This window comes from Moschus berezovskii, chromosome 17 (assembly GCF_049115385.1).
Source record: "Moschus berezovskii isolate FMDL1 chromosome 17, NW_MosBer_1.0, whole genome shotgun sequence".
Taxonomy (NCBI): domain Eukaryota; kingdom Metazoa; phylum Chordata; class Mammalia; order Artiodactyla; family Moschidae; genus Moschus; species Moschus berezovskii.
In genome coordinates, this window is record NC_142476.1 from 70,751,786 (window position 1) to 70,768,656 (window position 16,871).

Sequence of the window (16,871 nt, forward strand, 5' to 3'; positions counted from 1 at the left end):
CACATCTATTTCACCTATAGGAGAGCTCCTTTTTAGAGCTTTGTGATGAGCTGCCCCTTGGAATGACACTGGGAGGTCGGGCCCTTGGAACATTGCTTCTGTATTGGAGGCACAAGACTTCGTAAGTCTCATGAATACAGAGACTGAAACTTCTCCCTCCCCAATGCCTCCCAGTACATAATAAGTGCTTAGTAAATATCACCATGGAGATGAATCCTTTTCTCAGTGATGAGGACCAGTGTAAATCACAAGCTCCAACGTCTTCCTAGGATTCTATGCCTACAATGTACTTTCACATACACTGTGAGCCTGATAGCTCCATAAACTAGGTAGTGTTATCTCCATTCTACTGTTGACGAAACCATAGTTAAGAGGCCAGACAGTTTTATTTAAATGAGTCTGGGGACCCTTGGTGCTAACCTCTGACACCAGGCTCAGGACCCGCCCCCTCCTGTAAGATATAAATCAGTTGATGGAGCTGCACAACCTCTTAGACAATGCATTCTTGAGTGAAGGCTGGGGAGACCAGTTCTGAGGACTTCAATGCTATTCCAACTTGGAAGAGATATAGAAACATTAAAATAAACACACCATCTTTTCCACTGGCTCTAATGCTCTCTGGTGAGAATGGTTTTCATTGTTATTGTGAAGGGCTATTCTAGTGCCAAGGGCACTACATGTCCAGCAGCCTGAGAGGGACAGTGCTTAGAAGGGACCAAGATGGAGAACGTGACTTATGCTCAGGCAGCTACCTTGGGGATCATGACATACAGTGAATGACCTTCCCTGGAACTAGTAATTCGGGAATGACACAGAAATTCCATAGAGAAGAAGGGAGCGGTTTCCCCAATGTTTCAGCGGGGGATTAAGATGTCTTGGGGATTAAGATGTCTTTAGGACATCTCTGTCTTCCACAGTGGATGAGGGAGAGACTGGACCACAGGCAACTGCGTGTGTGCATGTGTGCTAAGTCGTTTCAGTCTTGTCAGACTCCGTGTAAGCCCATGGACTGTAGCCTGCCAGACTCCTCTGTCCATGGGATTCTCCAGGCAAGAATACTGGAGTGGGTTGCCACTTCCTCCTCCAGGGGATCTTTCTGACCCGGGGATCAAACTTGCATCTTCTACGTCTCTTGCATGGGCAGGTGGGTTCTTTACCAGTAGGGCCACCTGAAGCAGTGGGCATAAGACTCAGAGGGACTTCCTGTAGGTCCAGTGATTGGGACTCTATGTTTCCACTGCAGGAGGGGGTATGGTTTTGATCCCTAGTCAGGGAAATAAGGCCCCATAAGCCATACAGTGCAGCAAAAAATAAAAATTAAAAAAGCAATATTAAAAAATGAAAGAAAGACTCAGTGATGCTTTTTGACCATCAGCCACTATGACAAAATCACTTTTTGTTGTATAAAGTAATTCCACAATTACTCAGATGTTTACTGCATTTGTAAAATTTTTTCTCTGAATGTAGGAGATCAGCTGACCTCTCTTCCCTCAGGATGGCCTCACATAAGTCATTCTGCCTTGAACAGGCAATCGGTGCAGCCCAAACACAGACAGACTTTTATACAAAGCCCAGCTAACTGCTTTTTTGAAATCAATTTATCATATATTAATTACTCTTTGTTCATTGTAGGAAGGAAGCTAGGGAGCGCTCAGAGGCAAACATGCCTTCTCTATCGCTTTACTAGGGGCTTACCAGGTAGCACTAGAGGTGAAGAACCCATCTGCCAATGCAGAAGAGGCAAGAGGCTCAGGTTCAGACCCTGAGTTGGGAAGATCCCCTGGAGGAGGGCATGGCAACCCAACTCCAGTATTCTTGCCTGGAGAATCCCATGGACAAATGAGCCTGGCGGGCTATAGTCTATGGCATGGCAACAAGACTGAGTGACTGACCATAGCTCTACTATAACTGCGCATGTGTCTGATAAGCTCAGGCTCATGAGTCTAACCAGAGCTTCTAATCTCACATAGGACAGACACATCTTGCTCCTGCGTCGTTTTCCATAAAGGATAACCCTGATGGGAGGAATGCTGTGGTACGAATAATGGGTGCACAAACAGACACACGAACTTCATGGCATGTTTAGCAACATAAACTATCCCCCAGAAGAATCCTAGAATCTCAAAAGCGTCTTATGAGCCTAACATATGGAGAGACAGTCAGCATGGACTCAGTCCTATTTGTCCAGTCTGCCATCTGACCAGCTTTCCTCCCAAGTCTAGCATGAGTGAAGGGAAGTGCAATGCGCAAGCAGCGCAGGTCTTGGACAGTGGCTGTTTGGCCCACGGAGAAGGTCTCTGCTGCTGCTGCTAAGTCGCTTCAGTCGTGTCCGACTCTGTGCAACCCCACAGACGGCAGCCCACCAGGCTTCCCCGTCCCTGGGATTCTCCAGGCAAGAACACTGGAGTGGGTTGCCATTTCCTTCTTCAATGCGTGAAAGTGAAGTCGCTCAGTCGTGTCTGACCCTTAGAGATCCCATGGAATACAGCCCACCAGGCTCCTCCGTCCATGGGATTTTCCAGGCAAGAGTACTGGAGTGGGTTGCCATTGCCTTCTCCGAGGAAGATCTCTATAGGGTATCAAAAACCTCTCCCGGGCTCAGTTCCCTGGTATCTACAAGAACACTGGGCTGAGACTAGACTCTAAGGCTGGGAGAGTCACTCCTTACCAATAAGGTCACAGGGATTGGCTGGCCTTTTCTAGCTGGTCAAGATACCATTGTACAAGGAAAACCCACTTTTCTTCGCAGCCATCCTTTTCTCTCTCTTAACCCCTACCCAGTGAAAAGTCCTGACCATTTTCAAATGAAGAGACAACTCCAAGACACGTCTTGCTTTGTCCCCTGGGACCCCAACCTGTGTTCCTAGCTTTGTGGGCACACCATCATTTCTGCTGCCCCGTCCCCTGCTCACCCTCCCTCACCACAGCTGACTCGGCCCCAAGAGCTAAATGCACCATCTGACTTCTGATCTCCAAACATGCCAAATGCTGACACACCGCCACGCCCATGCCACATGAATCCTTCACCTAGAAACCCTTTACATTTGGCAAATTCTACTCATTCTTGAAGGTCCGGCCCAGTTTGTCCTCTTTTCAGAAGAATTTATGGCTCTTCCAGAGCAGAAGCAATCTCTCCCTTCTTTGGGCACGACAACACTCTTGTGTATGACAGTTCTGTCTTTAGATTTTACCTGATAGATGAGCGCGAGGACTCAGATTAATTTTTGTGTAATAATACTCACTCTTGCTTGTAAGAATCACTCTAAGGGTTAACTAAGGTAATGACTATGAACACAGCCACTGCTCAAGAAATGTAAGTTTATATTATTAACAGACTCCTGAGAGCAGACAAAGAAAGGCAGCATCCAGTCTCTGAGCCTGATGCCAGGAAGACTCTGCTAAAGAAAAAGTCACATAGGTCAAAACTACAGGAGAATCTGAAACCCTGTGGATGGGAGGTATTTTCTCTGCCTTTACAGCCAAACAAACCAGCACAGTCCTTGGCTCCATTTCTCCTACTCAGTGGATAATTGTTAGTATCAGAACCCTATGAACCCAATCCAATGGACTTGTTAGATTTCCTGACCCATTGGATAACTCACATAAAACCGGGTGTAAAAGGAGATTTCTGGTGATTTTACTATTAAAAGTCATTAATGTTCAGTTTACAACATGCTTTCTTGGATATGATCTCATATTTTTACTTCAGTGACATCTCATTTAGATGCTTTCATACAAGAACAGTGCCTGCTATGAGCCAGCACCCACCTCCCGTTGTACAAATGAAGATAGGTTTAGAGTAGGCAAGTCACTCATGCACACAGTTAGAGCAGTGGCTGAAAATCGCAAACAAGTCTATCTGGCCCCAACTCCACACTCTTTCTACCGCTCCATGGCCCTTTCTTCCCAATAAGGGCTCATGCTGAAGTTCTTCAAGGTGGAAAGTTCCAAAAGAACAGCCAAAGCTCAGTCAATGATGAGCCATCTCTAAGTGTCAGAACCATCCACAGAAGGAGTCAGAAACTTCTGGGAACAGCCAAAGTCTCAGGACGAGGAGAGATGACAGAACCAGATGCCCTTTGAAATGTGACCATCCTGACAACTTGTGACACTGTGCTCAGGCTCATTAGACAAGTCTGGTTTCCAGCTTCTTGAATCTTCTGTTTTCTTCAAAGAGCAAATATGGGGAAGGAAACAGACAACACTGAGGGTTCAGAGGCTGAGCTTCTGAAAAGCCTCATTTAGGTTTTGAACGTGTGATATATCTGTGTTATTGCTCCTTCATCTTGGCTCCTTGCCAGCCAAGCACATGGTGTGTGTGTGTGTGTGAGTTTCTAGCTCCTGATTCGATGCTGTCTGTTACAACTAAGTTGTTGCAGCTGAGTGAGGAGACTGGTCTTCACCTTGCCTTGTGGTTGTGTTGAAAACCTTCAGTAAAAAACTCTCAGACCTGGTTAAAGGGATGAAGGGTTTATGTGAGAGTGAAAGCGTTAGTCGCTCAGTTGTGTCTGATTCTTTGTGACCCCATGGACTATAGCCTGCCTGGCTCCTCCGTTCATGGAATTCTCCAGGGAAGAATACTGGAGTGGGTTGCCATTCCCTCCTCCAGAGAATCTTCCCAACCCAGGGATTGAATCCAGGTCTCCAGCATTGGCAGGTGGATTCTTTATCATCTGAGCCATTGGGAATCTGAGTCCAATACACAGGACTACAACTTCTTAGCAAGAACTCCCATTTGCCTCTGAAACTGTGTTGTTTTAGATCTCTCTGTGCCTTTAGACACGACTGAGCAACTGAACTGAACTGAACTGTGCCTTTAGAGATTGTTAACTACTTCACAGGGCTCTGGTCAGGCTCAAATATGATGATGTATGTGAAAGGGTTTTGTTAAATGCAAAATAATCTATAAGTGCAAGGTGGCATGACTGTAGTTATGCTTATTCTTTGTTAATATCTTTTTTACACTGAAGTGTAATTGACTTACAGTATTATTAGTTTCAGAGGTACAATGGTGATTCAGTATTTTTACACATTGAAAAATGATCATCATGATAAGTTTCACTACCACCTGTCACCACACAAAGTTATTATAATTGACTCTATTTCCTATGCTGTAAATTATATCCCAAGATTTATTTATTTTATAATAACTGGTAGTCCTTACCTCTTGGTCTCCCTCACCTATGTTACTTATCTTTCCACCCCCTCTCCTCTGGCAATCACCTGTCTGTTCTCTGAATATATGAGTCAGTTTCTGTTTTGTTATTTGTTCATTTGTTTTGTGTTTTAGATACCATGTATAAGTGAAACCATACGGTATTTGTCTTTCTCTGTCTGACTTATTTCACTTAGCATAATACCCTCTAGGTCCATTCATGTTGTAAAAAATACCAAGATTTTGTTCTTTTATGGCTGAGTAATATTCCACTGCATGCATGTGTGTAAATATATATATATATACCACATCTTCTTTATCTATTCATCTATCCATGGACACTTAGGTATCTTCATTGTCTTAGCTATTGTGAATAATGTTGCTAAGAACATGCAGGGTACATATATCTTTTCAAATGAGAATTTTCGTTTTCTTTAGATAAGTACCCAGAAGTGAAATTGCTGAATCTGTTTTGAAATTTTGTAGGGACCTCCATACTGTTTTCTGCAGGAGCTGCACCACTTTCTATTCCCTCAGACAGCGCACAGGAGTTCCCTTTCCTCCATATCCTCCCCAACACTCGTTTTTTGCTCTCTGCTTGGTGACGGCCTTTCTGACACTGTCACTGAAGAAGAATGTACCCACCACACCTCCTCAGAGGTCACTGAGATAACAAGCAATTGCTTACACAAGCTGATCTATCCCCCAGAAACAACTTTTGAGGTACATATCCCACTCTTCAGATAAGGACACCGAGGCTCAGAGCTGGTCACCAGAAAGCACTGGTACGTGGATTATCAAACCCAAATCCTGACTCCCACCTCACCGCAGAAAAGGATCCTTCAGGTTACAATGCACAGAACCCAGCCCTCTCAGGGGGCCTGTGAGACCACAGCATCATCAGTCCTAAGAATGATGCCTGCCCGGGGCCCCGAAGCACCTGGAGCCAACTCTCATCTGTTTCCTTGGCTTCCCTGAAGCCCCTCAGGTCATCCTTCAAGTTGCCTTTTAACCAACAGATTTGAGTTTTGCCTTCTGCTCCTTTTTAGCCAGACCTTAGGGAGGCGAAGGACTGTTACAGTCCCTGAGCTTCAGGATGAACGAGGTGAAGCAAACGCACACTAGATGCCTCTAAATCTGCCTTTAATATACAAGTTACGATAATAAAAGCAGCAGATCAGAGTCCTGCCTGCATTCTCTCCTTTAAAAGTCACAAAAACTCAACAAGGTGGACACTCTTTTTCTTCCCATTTTGCAGATGAGGACAGTAAGGTTTAGGAAGATTCCATAATTTATCTAGGGTAGGACTGATGCTGAAGCTGAAGCTCCAATACTTTGGCCACCTGATGCGAAGAACTGACTCATTGGAAAAGACCCTGATGCTCGGAAAGGTTGAGAGAAGGAGGAGAAAAAGGTGACAGAGGATGAGATGGTTTGATTACATCGCTGACTCAAGAAACATGAGTGTGAGGAAACTGAGGGAGATCCTGAAAGACAGGGAAGCTTGGCATGCTGCGTTCACACGTGACTTAGTGACTGAACAGCGATATAGCCAATAAGTGGTACAACTTTTAGTACTTCATTTCATAAGGTAAGAGAGATCCATTTACACACTATCTTGTTTATAACACACAGAGTATTTAACACACCTGCTTTTCTCAGCTTGGCAAACAGACCACATACCCACTAATGCTTTCTCCAGCTCAAGTTATTCTGATTCTACTCCAACAAACATAGCGATTTCAATTGTCTACATGAAAAAGGTTATAACTTCTAACCCTACAAAATAATAAATGACAATCCATGGTCATCAAAAAATAAGACACATACCCAGTGCACTCAAAACACTTCTGCTACAAAATTCCCTTTTTCATTTCTTAAAAATGAATCAAAATGTTTTGGATGAGGGATGGGGCACCCCATGAATTACTTTATACTATTCAAATTAATCTTAAATAAATTTTCCCTTTATCTCATCTCTACAGCACTGTCACGCCACCATAAAATCGCCACGCATGACGAACTCTGCGAGGCAGAAACGAAGGGTGGAGGGAAGGCATTCTTGTGTTATTCCACAATTTCTGGGAGGCTCCAGAATGTAGTACTCTCTGGCTGGTGTGTGTTTACGCTCTACCTTTTAAGGCGGGGAAATCCAAAGGCAACAGTTTTTCCTTGAAAATGTGTTTCACGGAAAGTTCTTCAGGAGCTTGTGGTTAATTTTGTTGCCGCTTCTAACTCCTTGAAATCTGACTCATAGAACGTATCACCGAATCTGTCATGTAGCTGTGTTAAAATTCTTCAGCAAAAAACTTCCAGACATCATGGTTAAAGGGATAAACAGTTTATGTAAGGGCTGCCTCTTCTTACTGCCTCTGCAGCCAAGAGGAGCCCGTGTGACAGCGAAGGCCTGTGACTCCCTCCCCCATGTCACCTGCTTCCCCATCAAACATAGAACGGGCCTCTGAAGGTTACACGAGCGACCTTATCACTGCTTTTCCAAATGCTCCTGGGCTTTACTCAGTGTAGATTCATATTTACAATAGATGACACATTTTCTTTAAAGGCGCACACTTTGCTATCTTGCAGTTTTGACCTTCCTAAAACATCACTTACAAATCCCAGGAGGATTCCAATTACCAAAACAGCGGTGGGCTATCCTGTCTAAATGGGAGTGTATCTGTGCTTCTAGGCTTCCCACTGAACCTGTTTAGATCATAAATCCAGCTCCACAGCTCTTCTGTAATATCCCAGGGCAGCATCCACAATCCAAGGCTCTGTCACATGGTTTCCTTTCCTCCTGACTGGGAACTGTCTTTCCTTTTGCTTTCTATTGTTCTTTGAAACCTTTCCTAACCATCTAGTGTTTAATTTAAAACCCCAATTATTTCCAAGACTCTGAAAATAATGTATAGTAGACTTGTGTCATGTGACAACCTCCTAGTCTCCATAGGTATTAATTTTCAAATGCCCAGGGAAATCAGGGGATTTCCCTGGTGGCCCAGTGGCTAAGACTCTGTGCTCCCAGTGCAGGGGGTCCAGGCTCTATCCCTGGTCAGGGACTTAGATCCCACGTGCCACAATGAAAGCCTGACACAGCCAAGTGAATAAATAAAAATAAATATTTTTTTAATAATTGAGATGAGGTATCAAAAGAGAAAAAGCACATCATAGCTCCATATACCGCCAGAGCTTGAAAAGGAAAGCCCATTAAAGACCTGCACTTCTAAGAAAACTAGAGACAGTATTTAATGATGATCTTAGCATTCTGTTGGGAGCAGGAGTCGGTGACTTTCATCCTCCTCTTCCTAACCCTGATTCCTTTCCCTAAACACTGGCTGTTTCACCAAAGGCAAGTTACCCCTCTCTCCTCTGCTTCAAGATTTTGTTGAAGGCATCCCTTTCTGCACACGTAAGACCTGTGCATTTCACTATATGCAAATAGTACTTCCATTAAGAATGGGGAGTGCTCACTTTGGCAGCCGTATACTAAAGTGGGAACAATACAGAGAAGATTTGCATGGTCTCTCTGTGAACGCAAATTCACAAAGCATTCCATATTTGGGGTTGGGGGGAGTTGAGTTGGGAGTTGGGGATTAGCAGATGCAAACTATTATATATAGACTGGATAAACAACAAAATCCTACTGTATAGCACAGGGAACTATATTCAATATCCTGTAATAAACTATAACGGAAAAGAATAGTAAAAAGAATATATATACATATATAAAACTGAATCACTTTGCTGTATACCAGAGACTAACACAGCACTGTAAATCAACCATACTTCAATTAAAAAAAAAAAACTATTAATAAAAAAAAAGAATGGGGAAAAAAGAAACTAGAATGATGACAATGCATATAAATAATTTTAAAATAATATATCTATGAAATGCCCCACAAAAGAAATACTAGTCCCAGGAAGTTGTACAGAAGAATGTCACTAGACTTTTAGGAAATACATCATTCTAAACCATGCAGACTATCCCAGAGAAAGTATTGGAGAAATATCCCAACTCACTCAGGCAGGCAGTATAAACTTCATGCCAAAACCGAATCAGAAAAGGGAATGTAAAGACCAAATTCACTCATGAAACAAAATGCACTCCACAAGATAGCATAACCAAGGTCTGTTGTATTTATGACCCCCTCCACCACCACCACCACCACCAAACTTTGAAATGATGGAACATCATCCTTTGGATTCAGCTCCTATGACAAATGTCCAGTACAGGACACAGTGGCACTGTGAAGGTAGTAAAGAAAAACTCTGAATTTCCACAGAGAAAGAAACCTGTCTACCCACTTCAGTGTGGAGGTGAAACCAAGTGCTTAAGACTAGTCCCTTCATCAGTCTCGCCAGAGCCAGCGCTGCGGGGAGTCAGGGGCCCTGCTCCAGTGTGGATGGGAATCTTGGAGCGACTTTGTCTATGCTGGGGGTGACTTCTTCCACTGACAACACCCACCAAAGAGCTTCATTTCACACCTTTGCTTTTATAATTTTCCATCTTCAGCTAAAAATACAGCTTTTTGGGTGAGATTCAACCAAAGCATCACCTGCCCCACCCCCACCCCCCAAAGCAAAGGGAGCAGTAGCGAATAAGGGCTCTTGCAAGGGGCCCCCAGGCAAACTAGCTCTTCTGTTTATATTTCCAGCCTCATTGGAAGACAGCCCTGAGCACTTCGGGTGGGGGCGGGGGGCTGCTGCCAATGCTCCGGCTTCATTTTCAGTCAAACACTCCTACGCCAAAAAAATAGAAAAAGAATACCGGCTATGGTGAGGGTGCCGATGGCAGCCCCCATCCAGGAAGGGCAGAAAGAACTAGAGACCGTTTTCACCATCTCCTTTTGCTGACCTTGGGGATCTTGTCTCTGTTTACTCATCCCATGAAGTGATGATGAAAGTAAAATATGGTTCATTACACATGTGGTGCTCTGGCAACTGCTGACCTCTTTGATTTGAAAATCATTCTCCGCTCCTCCAACCTGTGACTGCCTCACTGTTTGTGCATGGACACACGTGCGCACCACACACACACACACACACACACACACTCTTAATCACATTGTCTCATTTACTAGCTCTGTTTATTAACACGCAGGGTTCAGTACCGGCTGTCTGAAATGGCCTCCAGCCCCTTCTCACAACTGAGGCACACCACAGACAGCTGTGTTTGTCCAGAGTTTAGGATGGGGTTTTGTTTGTAAGCTTGGCACTGTCAGCTGATGAAGACACAGTGCTGTAACACAAGATTTAAGGTCTGGAACTCAGCAGACCCCAAATCTGCTTTGCCTTTGTCACTTAAAAAATCTGGCTTTGGGCACCTGCCTTCACCTTTTGAGGTCTCAGTTTCCTCACCTGTAGAAAGCGAGGAACACTTACCTGGCAGGGAAGCTGGGAAGGTCAGAGGAAGTGAGACTCAAGAGAGGCTACAGCAAATGAGTCAGCCCCACTTGGCCACCTTCACCTCCTTTCTCCAAATCAATTTTACTAAAGTCAAAATAAAGACAGACTTTGGAAGATAACTAAATATGTAAGCTTGGGCAATCCACTTATGTCTCTAAACTGCATTGAAAGTAAAAGTCGCTCAGTCACGTCCAATTCTGTGTGACCCCTGGACTATACAGTCCATGGAATTCTCCAGGCCAGAATACTGGAATGAGTAGCCTTTCCCTTCTCCAAGTGATTTTCCCAACCCAAGGATCAAACCCAGGTCTCCCGCATTGCCGGCAGATTCTTTACCAGCTGAGCCACCAGGGAAGCCCAAGAATACTGGAGTGGGTAGCCTATCCCTTCTCCACCAGATCTTCCTGACCCAGGAATCGAATTGGGGTCTCCTGCATTGCAGGCAGATTCTTTACCAACTGAGCTATCAGGGAAGCCCTGAACTACATTAACCCCGTCTATAAAATGGGGACAAGACAGCATCTATCATCTAGAGACGTGAGGAAAAAATAGGACTCTGAAAGCAAAAGCACTCTGCCCTGAGTTTGCTGGGCACCCCAACCACGTAAGGTCTGTTATTTTTTCCTAGATTCCCGGTTGCCAGGAAAAAGGCTTGTTTCTGGCAGATCTGTGCTCACCTCCCCAGCTCCCTGCTCATTCGGGGATGCCTCTGCACACGGAGCTCCCTTCCCAGCAGCCAGGCCCGCCCCCACTCTGGGCAGCTCTGCTCTTCATCTCCAGATGAAGCGAAAATCTGGTAAATATTACACTTACAAGGTAACAGGTCTGGAATGCTCGGCATCCCAGCGGAGCGCAGTTGCTTCTTGGCATCCAGACACATATAGGCTGCAGCCCAGGGCCAACTACATTTGGCTGCTTTGTGTAATTCAAATAAAGATATTAAAAATCCTCCAACTCTATCAACATCTGTACTGTTTGCTAATCAGAGGGGTGAGTTTTAAAAAGTCTTATGGAGAGAACTTGGCATGTTGACTGCTCTTTTCAGTTTCATCCCAAAGGAGCGCTGTGTGGGTGGATATTCACCACATAGGTTTCTCATATATATAAGTGAATTCTATATTTTAAGCCAGGTGGACTCTGCTTTCAGACCTCACTGCCTTTCCCCAAACAGATAGTTTTCTGGAGCAGTTTTCACTTCAGGGTTTGTGCCCTTAATTATGACACAGCATTGCCACTTCTGTATCACATGATCAGCTCAAGGGTCAATTAGTGGGAGAAATGATGATAATGGCAGATATGAGGGAGGGGGGTCCTGTTTCTTCCGCTTATTAGCTACGTATCTGGGGAGTGATTTCATTTATCTCTGTGCCTTGGTTTCCTCCCATGTGAAATGGAGGAAATAATAATATCTACCTAGTACTGCCAGGATCAAATGAGTCAGTATCTCTAAAGTGCCTAGGAAGGTCCCTAGGATAGAAACACTACGTGTACATAAGTAATAAATGTTATTATTATAAATATTGTTCTTTTTGTTGTTATTGTTTATTTTGGACCAAATACTAAGTGTGAATAAAAGAAACTAGATACAGATTCTTAGCGAAGGGTGACTTGTTCCCCCCATAAGTAAAAGAAGTTAAGTGTAATTAGGCATCTTTAGGTCCACCTTTCTCTCCATTAACTAGCAGCAAGCAGAGAAAAGTGGTAAAATTGGATTCTAACACAGCCAGTGACTTAAACTTTGGGCTTCACTGATTTGATCAGGACTGAACTTCCCTCAGTTAAGAGGACAGATAAAGGACACCGTTTTCCATTGGCTTCATCTTAATTTCCGAAAAGCCAGGCTCAGCACTTTTAAAGAAAACCTACTCCCAGATGGCAACCTTGAGAAAAAATATCAAGGCGGACTGTGAGCATTAGGCAGGAACTAAGAAAGGTACACCACTGTCCTAAGAATAAAGGAAACAGCACACTCTTCTCTCGGTCTGCTTTGACAATTAAAGGTAATTGTGAAGCCTGACGTCCCCTGTGGGTAATGGAAGGTCTGGGATTTTCAGGATGACAGCTCAAGGCTGCTGGCAGACACCCTTCTGGCTTCACTGGCCTGGGAAGGTGCTGCCCCATGAGGAATGGCCAAGTCCAGACAGCGAGCAGTTGAGGGCTGCCTCCGTCCTTTGCACACCTGGCTCCCACACTCCCTTCCTCTCCTCCCCTCTGGTCTCCCTGTGCATTCAAAACCCCTACCACTGCCTGAGTTCCCTACTGTGTAAGAACAAGAAGGAAAAAGCAGATCAAGACACATAAGGAATGAAAACGAAGCTGAGGGCTAGTGGGGACCTCAGGATTCCGAATACAGAGGATGCAACAGGAAGCCAGTTGTACTGGTAGAGAGAGGGCAAGATTGTTTACTCGGTAAGGTTTGCTGGGACCTCAGGCCACATCCTCCAGAGACATCTATCCTGTGTCCCTATGATGCTGAGGCCACAGATACCCCAGGCCAGGACAGGACGGGGCTTCCCAGGGGTCAGGAGTGGGGAGTGCGAGACAACACAGAAGCGGGCAAACCAGCACAAGAGGGGGACTTTCTGTTCTTTGTATTCGAAGAAGCCTGTCTCTCTCGATAAAGAGTCTAGGACCGGGGAGGAGCAGTAAAATGAATGAATCACAGTGCTGATTGGGGGTGGGGCTGGTGGGGAGGGATGTCCTTGCGGTTAACCACATTTTACTGGGGTTTTTATTGACTGCAGTTGTATTGAAAGAGACATGACTCAGACATACCGTTTCCGAAGCCACGTAAAGCAGTGGGTTCTAATGGAATTTCAATGTATGGAAACGTCAAGAACTGTACTCTGAGATGTGAAAAGCTTTGCTATCAACACAGACATCATTTGCTTCTGTCCTTGAACAGCTGAAGGAGACGCGAACTTTCCTACTTCCCTTTCCATACGGAGGTTGCGGTTATTCACCACTCAGGTACACACCGTAATCTTCATACGATACGGATCAAATTTTCTTTTTAGTTGTTTTCATTACTCAATCATTTTGTTTTTGTGTTACCACTGGCCTTGGCTTGTAAATATCATCCAGCAACTTTTGAATGGTTCTGTTGCTTTGTGTAGGGTGGTGGGTATATCAACTTGTTTTCACAAATAGGTTATAAGCTACTTGGGGGAAGGCATAATAGAAGAATAACAATAAAAAGAATAAGAACACTGTCAAAAGCAACATCACACGTTTTAAGGCGCACCCTCTCTGTCACGTACCCACCATGATTATTGCATTTTGGTGTGAGCTAAGAAACTGAGGCTTAAAGGAGGAGCGCGCCCAATCATTGTTCTATAAAAAGGAATCTGGTGTCTCCACTCAACCTGTGTCGTATGATCCCAGCGCCTTCCCCTGGGCTATCTGTGCTGCTTCCTCTGGGGGAGTCCACCCCGACTCGCCCCATTTTTATCCACCTGTGTGATTCAGGCAGCTAGCCCTGGAGGCAGTACATGCTCAGTGAATATTTACTGAATTAAACTGAATCAAACAATATTTTCCACATTACCATTTTTTAGGGACACACACAAAATGTTGTTTAAACTGAAAACAAAAGTATGATCAGGCTCCTGATCATAGGCTCCTGATATTTCTAATATTTTGATATTTCAAAATATCTAATATTTTTATATTTCTGATATTTCTAATATTTTGTTCATGTCATAGTAGCCTAATTTGGCAAACAAAAGTGAACTGGAACATATCTCAAAGGTTAATATGTATATAAGTGTGCATGTATATCATGTATAATATTGTGCTTATATAATGAAAACCTGCAAAATGCTTAAAAATAAAGTGAAAGAACAAGGGAGAGAGATGTACCACTTAGTTGCAGAAATAGTTACTAACAGAGAGTTCTTTTAGGCAGGTTCTGAGAATTCTGAGCCCTTCTGATAAAACCAAGAATATCATTCTGCCTTATTTACCTCTACCAATGTTTAAATGATATCTCCAATATTATTTTTGTCTAACAGAAACTGGAACTATTTACCATTTTTTCCTAGGCTATCACTTGCTTTTCTCAACATATGACTTGATATTAAAAATATGGGCTGGAATTTCTGGTTTTCTTAGAGTTCTCAGAATACAAAAAACAGGAAAAGTTAAGTCTTTACTGATCACCTTGAATGAATGAATAAAAAGTATATTCACTCCTTACCACATGTAAGGCATTTTTATGTCCTAATCTCTCTCTCTCTTTAAGTACCATTTAACAGAGTATTTTTAAAAATTAATTTTCATTTTAGAGAGGAGAAAAATGAGGTTCAGAGAGGGTAAGTGACTTGCCTAATATTTCACAGTCAGGATTTCTACCCAGGATTCTCCTTTATGCAAAGTCTATGTTTTCTTTCTATTATATCACAGGCTGTGTCACACTCGAGAGTCATCTTTGGCTCATGTGTGAGTCACTTTCTTGGCTTATCAACAGTAGGCTGGGATCAAAAAACCAAAGGTTGACATCCTCATTGAGCTGAAAGGAAGGGACCACCGTCTGTTATAACAAAGCAAAAGAAACAGAGAGGCCCATTATATGAACTCGTCTGTCTAGACAGATGACTAAACAGGGGTCCCTCCAGGGTTAGACTTGAATTTCCTCTGTTCAGCCTGTTGGATAGTTAGCAATAAAAAAAAAAAAAAAATTGCTCAAAGGCTGTAGTACTAATCCAAGCCCTCCTACACTACCCAGAGAGTAGTTTAAAAGTCATTTCTGTGCAGCCTGCATGTGTTAAAGTTTCGAGCAGAAATTAGATTGAGAGGCAAAGAGCCCTCAAAACACTTGTGCAGTCTGGTTGAGGACCCAACTGCCCCTTTATAACTCCAGGGACAGCACTTTGAACCCACAGTGGGAGAGGAGGCTAATCTAGGTGTTCCCATGGGACCATCCACGGTAACAATGCATCAACATTGGGCTTGGCTTTCCTATGGGCTGGCAAGTAACTTGCCTCTTTCTCTCTCCATGCTCCTGAGGACTCTGAATTTTGCCCAACTTATAACATGAAAAATGCTACTGAGACTGAAGAAAAAGGCAGTGTGCTTTCATCCAACCTGAGAGATACAAACAGAGGTCAGAGATAATAAGATTGTTTTAACCCTATTAATATTGCTGTGCTTAGTGTACAAAAAGTTACCCCAGGAAGGAATTAGGAGTTGGCTAATTAATCAAGTGGCCCCGTGGAAAAACTGGGAGCAGACCAGTGGACTTAGACCTCACTCATTTCCCAAGAAATCCTTAGCAATATGCTATTTCTATTATGGTCCATATTTGCAAAGTTCATTCACTCCCTCACTTAACAAATATTTACTGGATGCCTCCATCTGCAACATTCTTTCACATGTATGGGTATATATAGGGAGGCCAAGAGCTGGAGATGGAATTTCCAGGGCCTTGGTCTGGTACCAATCTGAACTTTTAATAGGCATTAAAGGATTAATGGAGTAGTTAAAGAACTCAGATTTACTAGCCTGAAAAAAAAAAAAAAAAGTTGTTCTTATATAGGGAGAAAAAAATGAAAAACTCCAGGATTTTACCTTGCACACTCCAGTGATTACCTGGTGTGGACAAGAGAATCACTTAAGAATGTACCATACAGCGTACAAGTTTGGATAAGAAGCAAACATTGTCATTCCTCCAACAGGGGTAGGAGGTTTTACCTCCTCAGACGGGAGGTAAAGACAAGCTAAACTCAGAAGCCACTGCCTAATTCCAACACCATCACTCAAGTCGTTGGGTTCTGCTGCTCACCCTGAATTTCCATAGGTTTCGGGGAGAAAAATACTGGCTTCAAAAGAAAATAAGAAAGCCATCCAAATATGTCTTTTTTTTCTTCCTTTTCAGAAAAGAATTATTTCCCTTAAATATAGTTATATATTATTTTCACTCAGTGAATTCTCCTTTCTTGACATCTCATCCCTTCACCCCAAATATTCTTGTTCACATTTAAGTTTATCGTCTTGGGGGAGTGATTGGGTTGGATGAACTTTGGAACCAGAAAGACCAAGTTCAAGTTCTGGCTCTGCCACTTATTATCTGTGTGACTGTGGGGAAATTATATGATGTCTGTAAGCCTCGGTTCCCTCATCTGTAAAACTGAAAATAACAGCAGTGTTTATCTTCTGACGTGCTGTGCTGTGCTAAGTCGCTCAGTCGTGTCTGACTCTTTGTGATTCCATGGACTGTAGCCCACCAGGCTCCTCTGTCCAGGGGATTCTGCAGGCAAGAATACTGGAGTGGGTTGCCATGCCCTCCTCCAGAGGATCTTCCCAAGTCATG

The 16,871-nt window shown here is 43.6% G+C and overlaps 1 protein-coding gene and 1 pseudogene across 3 annotated transcripts in view; one reads left to right on the forward strand and one right to left on the reverse strand.

Moving 5' to 3' along the window:
- Positions 1–16,871, reverse strand: part of TGFB2 (transforming growth factor beta 2) — a 94,935-nt gene that overhangs the window by 51,572 nt on the left and 26,492 nt on the right. The window lies entirely within an intron of this gene.
- On the forward strand, positions 8,620–8,717 carry LOC148775191 (U6 spliceosomal RNA; annotated as a pseudogene).